The sequence below is a fragment of the Neofelis nebulosa genome, chromosome X (genome assembly GCF_028018385.1).
Source record: "Neofelis nebulosa isolate mNeoNeb1 chromosome X, mNeoNeb1.pri, whole genome shotgun sequence".
In the NCBI taxonomy this organism is placed as follows: Eukaryota; Metazoa; Chordata; class Mammalia; order Carnivora; family Felidae; genus Neofelis; species Neofelis nebulosa.
This window is the reverse complement of record NC_080800.1, coordinates 53,787,877-53,799,940: the sequence shown is the minus strand read 5'-3', so window position 1 is coordinate 53,799,940 and position 12,064 is coordinate 53,787,877. Positions and strand designations below refer to the sequence as shown.

The 12,064-nt window shown below is 36.9% G+C and overlaps 1 non-coding gene across 1 annotated transcript; it reads left to right on the top strand.

Moving 5' to 3' along the window:
* Positions 1–8,333: 8,333 nt before the first annotated feature.
* LOC131503380 (U6 spliceosomal RNA) lies at positions 8,334–8,440 on the top strand. Its single transcript, XR_009257445.1, has one exon. It is a non-coding gene; the product is annotated as a U6 spliceosomal RNA (small nuclear RNA).
* The last annotated feature ends 3,624 nt before the right edge of the window (positions 8,441–12,064 follow it).

Sequence of the window (12,064 nt, the reverse complement as noted above, 5' to 3'; positions counted from 1 at the left end):
AAAGACTAGCAGAAACCCCTCTCCCACACCAACTCTACTGATCATAGGGTGCTACTGCAAAGCTTTGGCTCTGGGGAAAAAAAAGATCTAGTGTAATTTGGGTTTTTGCTTGTTTCTTTTTTTTATTTCTGTGTCTTTCTTTCTTTTTTAGATACAAAAAGAGCAATTAATTAATTAATGTAATTTTTTTAAATTGTTCAAAATACTTAACTTCAAATTTTTAATTTTTTCTTCTTTGCTTTTTATTTTGTTTCCTAGCAAGCTTCTTGTGACAGACGAATCCTTTGTAATTTTACTTTATTTTTATTTTTTTATCAATTTTTTATTTATCTTTTTGTGTTTTTTTTGTGTCCAAAATGACAAGATGGAGGATTTCACCCCCAAAGGGAACAGGAAGAAATGATGACCACAGATTTACTCAAGGGAGATATAAGTAAGATGTCTGAACTAGGCTTAAAACAACAATTATAAAGATATTAGCAAGGCTTGAAAAAAGCAATAGAAGACACTAGAGAATCTCTTACTATAGAGATAAAAGAACTAAAATATAGTCAGATCAAAATTAAAAATGCTATAACTGATATGCAATCCCAAATGGAGGCCATAAAAATGAGGATGGATGCAGCAGAGGAGTGAATCTGTGCTACAGAAGACAAAATGGAGAATAATGAAGCTGAAAAGAAGAGGAAAAGAAAGGTCATGGAACAGGAAGGCAGACTTGGGGAACTCGGCAACTTATTAAAATGTAACATTTGTATTATAGGAGTCTCAGAAGATGAAGAGAGAAAAAGAAGGGCAGAAGGTTTATTTGAATAAATTAGCTGAAAAATTCCCTAATCTGGAGGAAGACACAGGCATTAAAATGCAAGCACAGGGAGCTCCCATTAAATTCAACAAAAGCCAATCATTTTCAAGGCATATAATAGACAAATTCACAAAATAAACACACAAAGAAAAAATCCTGAAAGTGGCAAGGGAAAAAAAAAACAACTTAATCTACAAGGGAAGTCAGATCAGGTTTGCAGCAGATCTGTCCACAAAAACATGGAAGGCCAGAAAACAGTGGCAGGAAATATTCAATGTGCCATATGGGAAAAATATGCATCCAAGAAGTCTTTATCCAGCAAGACTGTCATTCAGAATAGAAGGAGAGATACAAGCTTTCCCAGACAAACAAAAACTAAAAGGGTTCATGACCACTAAAGCAGCCCTGCAAGAAATTTTAAAGGGGACTCTTTGAGTGGAGAAAAAACAAACAAACAAACAAACAATCAAGCAAACAACAGACCAAATGCAACAAAGACCAGAAAGGACCAGAGAACATCACCGGAAACACCAACACTATAGGCAACACAATGGCACTAAATTAATTTCTTTCAATACTCACTCTGAATGTAAATGGACTAAGTGCTCCAATCAAAAGACATAGGGTAACAAAATGGATTTGAAAAAATCCATCTATATGCTGCCTACAGGAGACTCATTTTAGACCTGAGGACACTTTCAGATTGAAAGTGAGGGGATGGAGAGCCATCTGTCATGCTGATGGAGATCAGAAGAAAGCTGGTGTAGTCATATTTATATCAGACAAACTAGACTTTAAAACAAAGACTGTAACAAAAGATGAAGAAGGGCATTATATCATAATCAAGGGGTCTATCCATCAAGAAGATCTAACAATTGTAAATATTTATGCTCCCAACTTGAACAACCCAAATATATCAATCAATTAATAAGAAACATAAAGTACCTCACTGATAACACAATAATAGTAGGGGATGTTAAAACCCCACTTACATTAATGGACAGATCATCTAAGCAGAAAATCAACAAGGAAACAATGGCTTTGAGTGACACACTGTACTGGATAGACTCAACAGATATATTTCATCCTAAAACAGAATACACATTCTTCTCGAGTGCACATGGAACATTCTCCAGTATAGGTCACATACTGGGTCACAAATCAGCCCTTAAGAAATACAAAAAAATCAAGATCATACAATGCCTCTTTTCAGATAACAATGCTATGAAACTTACATTCAAACAAAATAAAAAAAAAATTGGAAAGCCCTCAAATACATGGAGGTTAAAAAACATCGTACTAAAGATTGAATGTGTTAACCAGTATATTACAGAAGAAATTGAAAGAAAACATGGAAGCTAATGAAAATGAAAACACAACAATCCAAAACCTTTGGAATGCATCAAAGGCAGTCCTAAGAGGAAAGTATATTGCCATTCAGGCTTATCTCAAGAAGCAAGAAAGGACCCAAATACACAAAATAACTGTATACTTAACAGAGCTAGAAAAGGAACCACAAATAAAGTCTGATGTCAGCAAGAGGGAAATAATAAAGATTAGAGCATAAATAAATGATATAGAAATAACAACAAAGAAAACAGCAGAAAGATCAATGAAACTAAGAGCAGGTTATTTGAAAGATTTACCAAAATTGATAACCCCCTAGCCAGACTTATCAAAAAGAAAGAGCAATGACACAAATAGATAAAATCACAAATGAAAGAGGAGAGATCACAAATAACAGCACAGAAATACAAAGAATTATAAAAGAATACTGTGAAAAACTGGGCAATCTGGAAGAAATGAACAAATTCCTAGAAACGCACAAACTACCAAAATTCAAGTAGGAAGAAATAGAAAATTTGAACAGACCCATGCCATGCAAAGGAGTTGAAACAATAATAAAAAAATCTCCCAACAAATAGTGGTACCTGGGTCAGTTAAGCATCTGTCTCTTTAAAAACAATTAATGCTTATTTATTTTTGAGAGAGAGAGAGAGAGAGAAAGAGAGAGAGAGAGAGAGATGTGAGTGAGGGAGGGGCAGAGAGAGGGAGACACAGAATCTGAAGCAGGCTCCAGGCTCTGAGCTGTCAGCACAGAGCCGAACGCGGGGCTTGAACTCACAAACTTCATGGGTTTGAGCCATCAAATTCTGTTCTGACAGTGCCAAGCCTGCTTGGGATTCTCTCTCCCTCTCCCTCTCCATGTACTCCTCCCTGAGTCATGCTTCTCTCTCCTCTCTCTCTCTCTCTCTCTCTCTCTCTCTCTCAAAATAAATAAGTAAATTTAATTTTAAAAAATCTCCCAACAAACAAGAGTCCTGGGACAGATGGCTTCCCAGGGGAGTTCTACCTGACATTTAAAGAAGACTTAATACCTATTCTCCTCAAACTGTTACAAAAAGAAGAAAGAAAGAAGAAAGAAAGAAAGAAAGAAAGAAAGAAAGAAAGAAAGAAAATGAAAGCTTCCAAACTCATTCTCTTAAGCCATCGTTATTTTTGCAAAACCAAAGACCTCACTATAAAGGAGAATTACAGGAAAACATTCCTGATGAACTTGGATGAAAAAATTCTCAACATGATACTAGCATATCAAATTCAACAGTACCTTAAAAAAAATATTCACCATGATCAAGTGAGATTTATTCCTGGGCTGCAGGTCTGTTTTAATATCTGCAAATCAATCAAAGTGATACACGACATTAAAAAAAGAAAGAACCATAAGAAAACTATGATCCTGTAAATAAATGCATAAAAAGAATTTCACAAAATGCAACATTATTTCTTGATAAAAACCCTCAAGGAAGTAGGGGTAGAAGAAACATACGTTAACATCATAAAGGCCAAATATGAAAGACCTAAAGCTAATATCATTCCAATAGGGAAAAACTGAGACCTTTTCCCCTTAGATCAAGAATGAGACATGGATGTCCAGTCTCATCATTACTATTTAACATACTATGGAAGTCTTAGCCTCAGCAATCAGACAACATAAAGAAATAAAGGGCATACAAATCGGCAAAGAAGAAGTCAAACATTCTCTATTCTCAGACGACATGATACTCTTTGTAGAAAACCCAAAAGATTACACAAAAAATATGTGAATTCAGTTTAGTTGCAGGATATAAAATCAACGTACAGAAATTTGTTGCATTTCTATACACCAATAATGAAGAAACAGAAAAAGAAATTAAGCAATTGAGCCCATTTGCAATTGCACCAAAAACCATAAGATACCCAGGAATAAACCTAAGTAAAGAGGTAAACGACCTGTATTCTGAAAACTATAGAACACTTATGAAAGTAATTGATCAAAACACAGAGATGGAAATCATTTCATGCCCATTGATTGGAAGAACAAACATTGTTAAAATGATTATATTTCCCAAAGCAATCTACACATTTACTGAAAATCCTTATCAAAATACCACCATTTTTTTGCAGAGCTAAAAGAGACAATCCTAAGATTTGTATGGAACCAGAAAAGACCCCGAATAGCCAAAGCAATCCTGAAAAATAAATAAAACTGGAGCCATCACAATTCTGGATTTCAAGCTATATTACAAAGCTGTAGTCATCAAGACAGTATGGTACTGGCACTAAACAGACACACAGATCAAGGGAACAGAGCATAAAACCCAGAAATGGATCCATGACTATATGGTCAATTAATCTTTGACAAACAAGAAATAATATTCAATGGAAAAGAAGACAGTCTCTTTAATAAACAGTGTTGGGAAAACTGGACAGCGACATGCAGAAGAATGAAACTACACCACGTTCTTATACCATACACAAACACAAATTCAGAATGGGTGAAAGACCTAAATGAGAGACAGGAAACAATCAAAATCCTAGAAAAGATCACAGGTAGCAACCTCTTTGTCCTCAGCCAAAGCAAGTTCTTACTAGATATGTCGCTGAAAGCAAGGGAAACAAAAACAAACATGAACTATTGGGACTTCAAGACAAGATAGCTTTTGCACAGTGAAGATAACAATCACCAAACTTAAAAGGCAGCCTATGGAATGGGTGAAGATACTTGCAAATGGCAAATCTGGTAAAAGGTTAGAATTCAAAACCTATAAAGAACTTATCAAATTCAACAGCCAAAAAACAAACAACCCAGTTCATAAATGGGTAGAAGACATGAATATACACTTCCAAAGGAGACATCTAGATGGTTAACAGACACATGAAAAGATGGTCAGCATCACTCATCAACAGGGAAATACAAATCCAAACCATGATAAGATACCTGTCAGAATGGCTAAAATTAAAAACACAAGAAACAATAAGTGTTGGCAAGTATGTGGAAAAAGGGGAACCTTCTTGCCTATTGGTGGGAATGAAAACTGGTGCAGCCACTCTAATAGTATGGAGGTTCCTCAAAAAACTAAAAATAGAACTACCCAATTATCCATCAATATCCCTATTAGGTATTTACCCAAGGGATAAAAAAAATACAAATTGGATGGGGTACTTGCACCCCAATGTTTATACCAACACTATCAACAATAGTCAAACTATGGAGAGATTCCAAATTCTCATTGAGTGATGAATGGATAAAGAAGATGTGGTATACATATCATGGAATATTAATCAGCCATCAAAAAAATGAAATCTTGCCATTTGCAACAACATGAATGAAGCTAGAATTTATCATGTTAAATAAAATAAGTCAATAAGAGAAAGACAAATACTGTATGATTTAACTCATATGTGGAATTCAAGAAACAATACAAATGGAGATATGGGAAGAGTAAGAAAAATAGAAGAGAGGGAAATAAACCATAAGAAAATTCTAGAGAATAAACTGAGGGTTGACGGAGGGATGTGGGTAGGAGATGGGCTAGATGGATGATGGGTATTAAAAAGGGAATATTTTTAGTGTTTCAAATAGTTAATTAATTAATTAATTAATTAAATTGAAATAGAAGTTAGTTAGCATATAGTGTAATAATGGTTTCAGGAATAGAATTTAGTGATTCTTCACTTACATATAACACCTAGTGCTCATCCCAACAAGTGCCCTCCTTAATGCTCAGTATCCATTTAGCCCATCCCCCTACTCAACCCCCCTCCAGCAATACACAGTTTGTACTCTGTATTTAAGAGTTTCTTATGGTTTGCCTCCCTGTTTGTTTTCATCTTGTTTTAAGTAGGGAACTTGTGATGAGCACTGCATGTTGTACATAAGTGAAGAATCAGTGAATTATACTCCAAACCAATATTACACTCTATTTTAAGTGCCTAAAATTTAAATTAAAAACAAAAAGAACTTGAGGATGCGTACATAAGAATCAATCTTATTATTCTAATTGTGAATATTCTTGGAATTTTTAATTGTAAAATCATCTGGGGAAAATTTGTTATAATAACTAGCAACAAATATTTTTTTCCTAGTTTTATCCAGGTTTCCTCAGTGAGAAATCTAGTACACTGAATGCACCCTAAAAAGATTTAGGAATTTTCAGGAAGGTCTCATATATCTTGTAACAGATATTTTCTGGTTACTACATGCTATAAGTCACCTTAACCTCATTTTTCTCTGTCTCCCTGGTGTATGATGCTCCCTTTTTCTACTTTTTTTTTTTTTTTTTTACTATTTGGTCTGTTTTATGAGGAAAAACTGACTCTAATATCACTAGTTCCATGTAAAATAGGCAAAGATTCTAGAGCAATCTCTAAGCCCTCTTTTCATAATACTTAGGAATGAATTCTCAGAGACTAAGTGTATGTGAATGTCATACTGTACTCAGAATCTTTATACTAAACACTGAACCATTATTCTTGATTCTCCCATCCTTTAACTGTTCCCCTAGAGGACTCCTTGGTCTCACATGCAAAGAAGCTCCCATGGAGTTGAAGGGGCCACACTATTGGTATTTCAGTTCTATTTGATTTCTGAATTGAATGTACCTAGAATCTCTATAAGTTTCATAACAATTGTTCTGGATAGACATTAATAGATCCACTGTACTGGTAAAGAAACTAATGCTCAGAGGTTAACAGTAATTTGCCTAAAGCCACAATACAAATAAATGACAGTGCTGAGATTTGAGTCCATACAGCCTGATTCCAGGGTCTGTGCTCTTTCTTTTTCCCATTTACTATACACCCACATTGAGTCTGTTTTATTTTTTCATGATATAAATGTTGATGAGTTTCAGAGAATGAGGAGAATGGCCTATGGCTAATAGAAGATCTATATTAGGAAAGAATAAGAAGTAAAATTGGATAGGTAGGGTGGGCTTGATTACACATGTCTTGGAATATCAAGCTCAAAAGGATGAATTTGCTTTGAGAAAGACTAGGGAAATCAGGATATCTGGAATCAGGTGAGGTGTGATGAAAACAAACTGCCAGAAATGTGAAGAGGTTGAGGAAAATAGAACAGGGCCTTGTTGCTTTAGTTTTTGTTCTTATGAGGGTCATAGGGACAGACCTCAATTACTGGGTGCTCAAGCCAAAAGAATCCCAAAGAAATCAGAACAGAAATGGAAAACTTCTCTGAGCAATGAATAGCTTCCATTTATGTCTCTACTTAATTTTTGCTGCCATTTTCTTCCAAAACACTCTTCAGAAAATGAATTAAAAACTTAAATAAGAGGGTTCCTGTTTCTCCACATCCTTGACAGCATCTATAGTCTCCTGATTTGTTCATTTGGGCCACTCTGACTGGCGTGAGGTGATATCTGAGTGTGGTTTTGATTTGTATTTCCCTGATGAGGAGCGATGTTGAGCATCTTTTCATGTGCCTGTTGGCCATCTGGATGTCTTCTTTAGAGAAGTGTCTATTCATGTTTTCTGCCCATTTCTTCACTGGATTATTTGTTTTTCGGGTATGGAGTTTGGTGGCGAGGATGTGGAGAAACGGGAACCCTCTTGCACTGTTGGTGGGAATGCAAATTGGCTCAGCCACTCTGGAAAACAGTGTGGAGGTTCCTCAAACAATTAAAAATAGACCTACCTTATGACCCAGCAATAGCACTGCTAGGAATTTACCCGAGGGATACAGGAGTACTGATGCCTAGGGGCACTTGTACCCCAATGTTTATAGCAGCACTCTCAACAATAGCCAAATTATGGAAAGAACCTAAATGTCCATCAACTGATGAATGGATAAAGAAATTGTGGTTTATGTACACAATGGAGTACTACGTGGCAATAAGACAGAATGAAATATGGCTGTTTGTAGCCACATGGATGGAACTGGAGAGTGTGATGCTAAGTGAAGTAAGCCATACAGAGAAAGACAGAGACCATATGGTTTCACTCTTATGTGGATCCTGAGAAATTTAACAGAAACCCATGGGGGAGGGGAAGGAAAAAAAAAGAGGTTAGAGTGGAAGAAAGCCAAAGCATAAGAGACTCTTAAACTGAGAACAAACTGAGGGTTGATGGGGGGTGGGAGGGAGGGGAGTGTGGGTGATGGGTATTGAGCAGGGCACCTTTTGATATGAGCACTGGGTGTTGTATGGAAACCAATTTGACAATAAACTTCATATATTGAAAATAAACTTAAGTGCTCGCTTCGGCAGCACATATACTAAAATTGGAACGATACAGAGAAGATTAGCATGGCCCCTGCGCAAGGATGACACGCAAATTCGTGAAGCGTTCCATATTTTTGAAACTGATCCCATTCACAATTGCACCAAGAAGCATAAAATACCTAGGAATAAATCTAACCAAAGATGTAAAAGATTTGTATGCTGAAAACTATAGAAAGCTTATGCAGGTAATTGAAGAAGATATAAAGAAATGGAAAGACATTCCCTGCTCATGGATTGGAAGAATAAATATTGTCAAAATGTCAATACTACCCAAAGCTATCTACACATTCAATGCAATCCCAATCAAAATTGCACCAGCATTCTTCTTGAAACTAGAACAAGCAATCCTAAAATTCATATGGAACCACAAAAGGCCCCGAATAGCCAAAGTAATTTTGAAGAAGAAGACCAAAGCAGGAGGCATCACAATCCCAGACTTTAGCCTCTACTACAAAGCTGTCATCATCAAGACAGCATGGTATTGGCATAAAAACAGACACATAGACCAATGGAATCGAATAGAAACCCCAGAACTAGACCCACAAACGTATGGCCAACTCATCTTTGACAAAGCAGGAAAGAACATCCAATGGAAAAAAGACAGTCTCTTTAACAAATGGTGCTGGGAGAACTGGACAGCAACATGCAGAAGGTTGAAACTAGACCACTTTCTCACACCATTCACAAAAATAAACTCAAAATGGATAAAGGACCTGAATGTGAGACAGGAAAACATCAAAACCTTAGAGGAGAAAGCAGGAAAAGACCTCTCTGACCTCAGCCATAGCAATCTCTTACTCGGCACATCCCCAAAGGCAAGGGAATTAAAAGCAAAAGTGAATTACTGGGACCTTATGAAGATAAAAAGCTTCTGCACAGCAAAGGAAACAACCAACAAAACGAAAAGGCAACCAACGGAATGGGAAAAGATATTTGCAAATGACACATCGGACAAAGGGCTAGTATCCAAAATCTATAAAGAGCTCATCAAACTCCACACCCGAAAAACAAATAACCCAGTGAAGAAATGGGCAGAAAACATGAATAGACACTTCTCTAAAGAAGACATCCGGATGGCCAACAGGCACATGAAAAGATGTTCAACGTCGCTCCTCATCAGGGAAATACAAATCAAAACCACACTCAGATACCACCTCACGCCAGTCAGAGTGGCCAAAATGAAGAAATCAGGAGACTATAGATGCTGGAGAGGATGTGGAGAGACGGGAACCCTCTTGCACTGTTGGTGGGAATGCAAATTGGTGCAGCCGCTCTGGAAAGCAGTGTGGAGGTTCCTCAGAAAATTAAAAATAGACCTACCCTATGACCCAGCAATAGCACTGCTAGGAATTTATCCAAGGGATACAGGAGTACTGATGCATAGGGGCACTTGTACCCCAATGTTTATAGCAGCACTCTCAACAATCGCCAAATTATGGAAAGAGCCTAAATGTCCATCAACTGATGAATGGATAAAGAAATTGTGGTTTATATACACAATGGAATACTACGTGGCAATGAGAAAGAATGAAATATGGCCTTTTGTAGCAACGTGGATGGAACTGGAGAGTTTGATGCTAAGTGAAATAAGCCATACAGAGAAAGACAGATACCATATGGTTTCACTCTTATGTGGATCCTGAGAAACGTAACAGAAACCCATGGGGGAGGGGAAGGGAAAAAAAAAAAAAGAGGTTAGAGTGGGAGAGAGCCAAAGCATAAGAGACTGTTAAAAACTGAGAACAAACTGAGGGTTGATGGGGGGTGGGAGGGAGGGCAGGGTGGGTGATGGGTATTGAGGAGGGCACCTTTTGGGATGAGCACTGGGTGTTGTATGGGAACCAATTTGACAGTAAATTTCATATATTAAAAAAAAAAAAAAAAAAAAAAAAAAAAAAAAGAAAATAAACTTAAATAAAAGATAAAAGATGGTCCAGCTATTGTGGTGGGGGAAATAATTTCCCTATACCTTTCTATGTTCTTGGCTTGAGCCCCTGCAACAAGAAAAAAAACAGTCTAACAAGAGAAAAAAAAACCAGAGGTTTTATTAAAATGTATTTCTCATGTATACATGGGAGATACTCAGGGAAAAATAAGTAACTCTAAAAGAGGTGGCTTATCATTCAGGCTTAAGTTCTTATCATAAAAATAAATTAAATGATAATTATATGAAAAGAAAGATGTGTTAACTCATCTTGTGGTAAATATTTCACAATATATACAATAATCAAATCATCACATTTTACACCTCAAACTTACAGTGTTATATGTCAACTATATCTCAATGAAGCTGGGGAAAGTAAGAATTCAGGCTTAAATACCATCTTAGCTGAGACAAGGAAAGGATGTGGGGGAAGCCAGTTATAGGGATATGACCAGGAAAAGCACTATAAAGAAAGGAGAGGTTTGTTATAGAAATTTAAGTAGATACTTTCTTTGTTGATAAGATTCTTTTGTGATTTAAAGTCATTCTTCCTTTCTGGTACAGAGAGGAAGAAACGCTTATAAATGGGGATTTCCTTTATAAATTTAAATTTCCCTTACTAAAGGGTAACCTCTCTGGTGTGTTTCAGAGCATCTCCTTTGTCTGCTGTTTCTCAAAAGTATCAGCTTACAAAAATCCTTATGCCAAAGAAGCACGTTTTTGGATAGCATGTTATTTCATTATTCAGTATTATTAAGTGCTCAGTGCACATAGGAACACAGAAACTTAAATTCAAATAGAATTCTCCTATCTTGCTCCCAATGCCTATACAGCCATGGAGAAAGTCTCTCACTTCCTTTCACACTACATTGCAATAAAAACAGTTCAGGGGTGTAAAAAACTATATTCTTAAGATGAAATGAAATCTTTTCCTGGTAGCTTTTTCTGAATTTTTTATGAGTCCTTCTTGTTCTTCCCTCTGCTTCTATATAGAATCCATCAGCAATCTCTTCTATATAGTAGCCTTCCATGTTTGTAAATAGCTTCTGCTGCTCCTGGCTGTCACTTATATCACTCACTTGTGCCCCCCCCTCCCCAAATTAAATATTATCTTTTATTTTGCCAAATGGCAACAAAGAAAGCACAAGCTGAATTTCCCATGGGAACATAATTGCATATATACCCAAAGATAATTTCACTTGAAAATTGTGCTCATAGATACACACACACACACACAGCACACATAACTCATGGTTATAATAGATTGGTGAGTAGATTTGGTGAAAGGGAGAGAGACTGAATTGCATTTTCAATGGGAAATTACATACCTGTTGGGCCTGCTTGAACAAGCCTCCTGTATGTAGACATACTGTGTAAATCTCTGATCCTATCTTTGGTGCAGTTTGGTGCATGTCTGATCTTGATGGGATGTCCCAGGTAATTTACCATATTTAATAAGGTGGATAAGCCAATTATGGCCTCTCTGTTCCCATAATCTTCAGTGATGTTCTGCCAACTTTTCTGTGGATTAAGGTCTTTTAAGAAACAAACCTTTTGGAGGAATCCTGGGAAGATGTCGGTGTAGGAGGATGCTGGGCTCACCGCGTGTCCTGCTGATCACTTAGATTCCACCTACACCTGCCTAAATAACCCAGAAAACCGCCAGAAGACTAGCAGAATGGAGTCCCTGGAGCCAAGTGCAGCAAGAGGCCCATGGAAGAGGGTAGGAAGGGCGGCAAGGCGGTGGGCACTACACGGACTGGGGGGAGGAAGCCA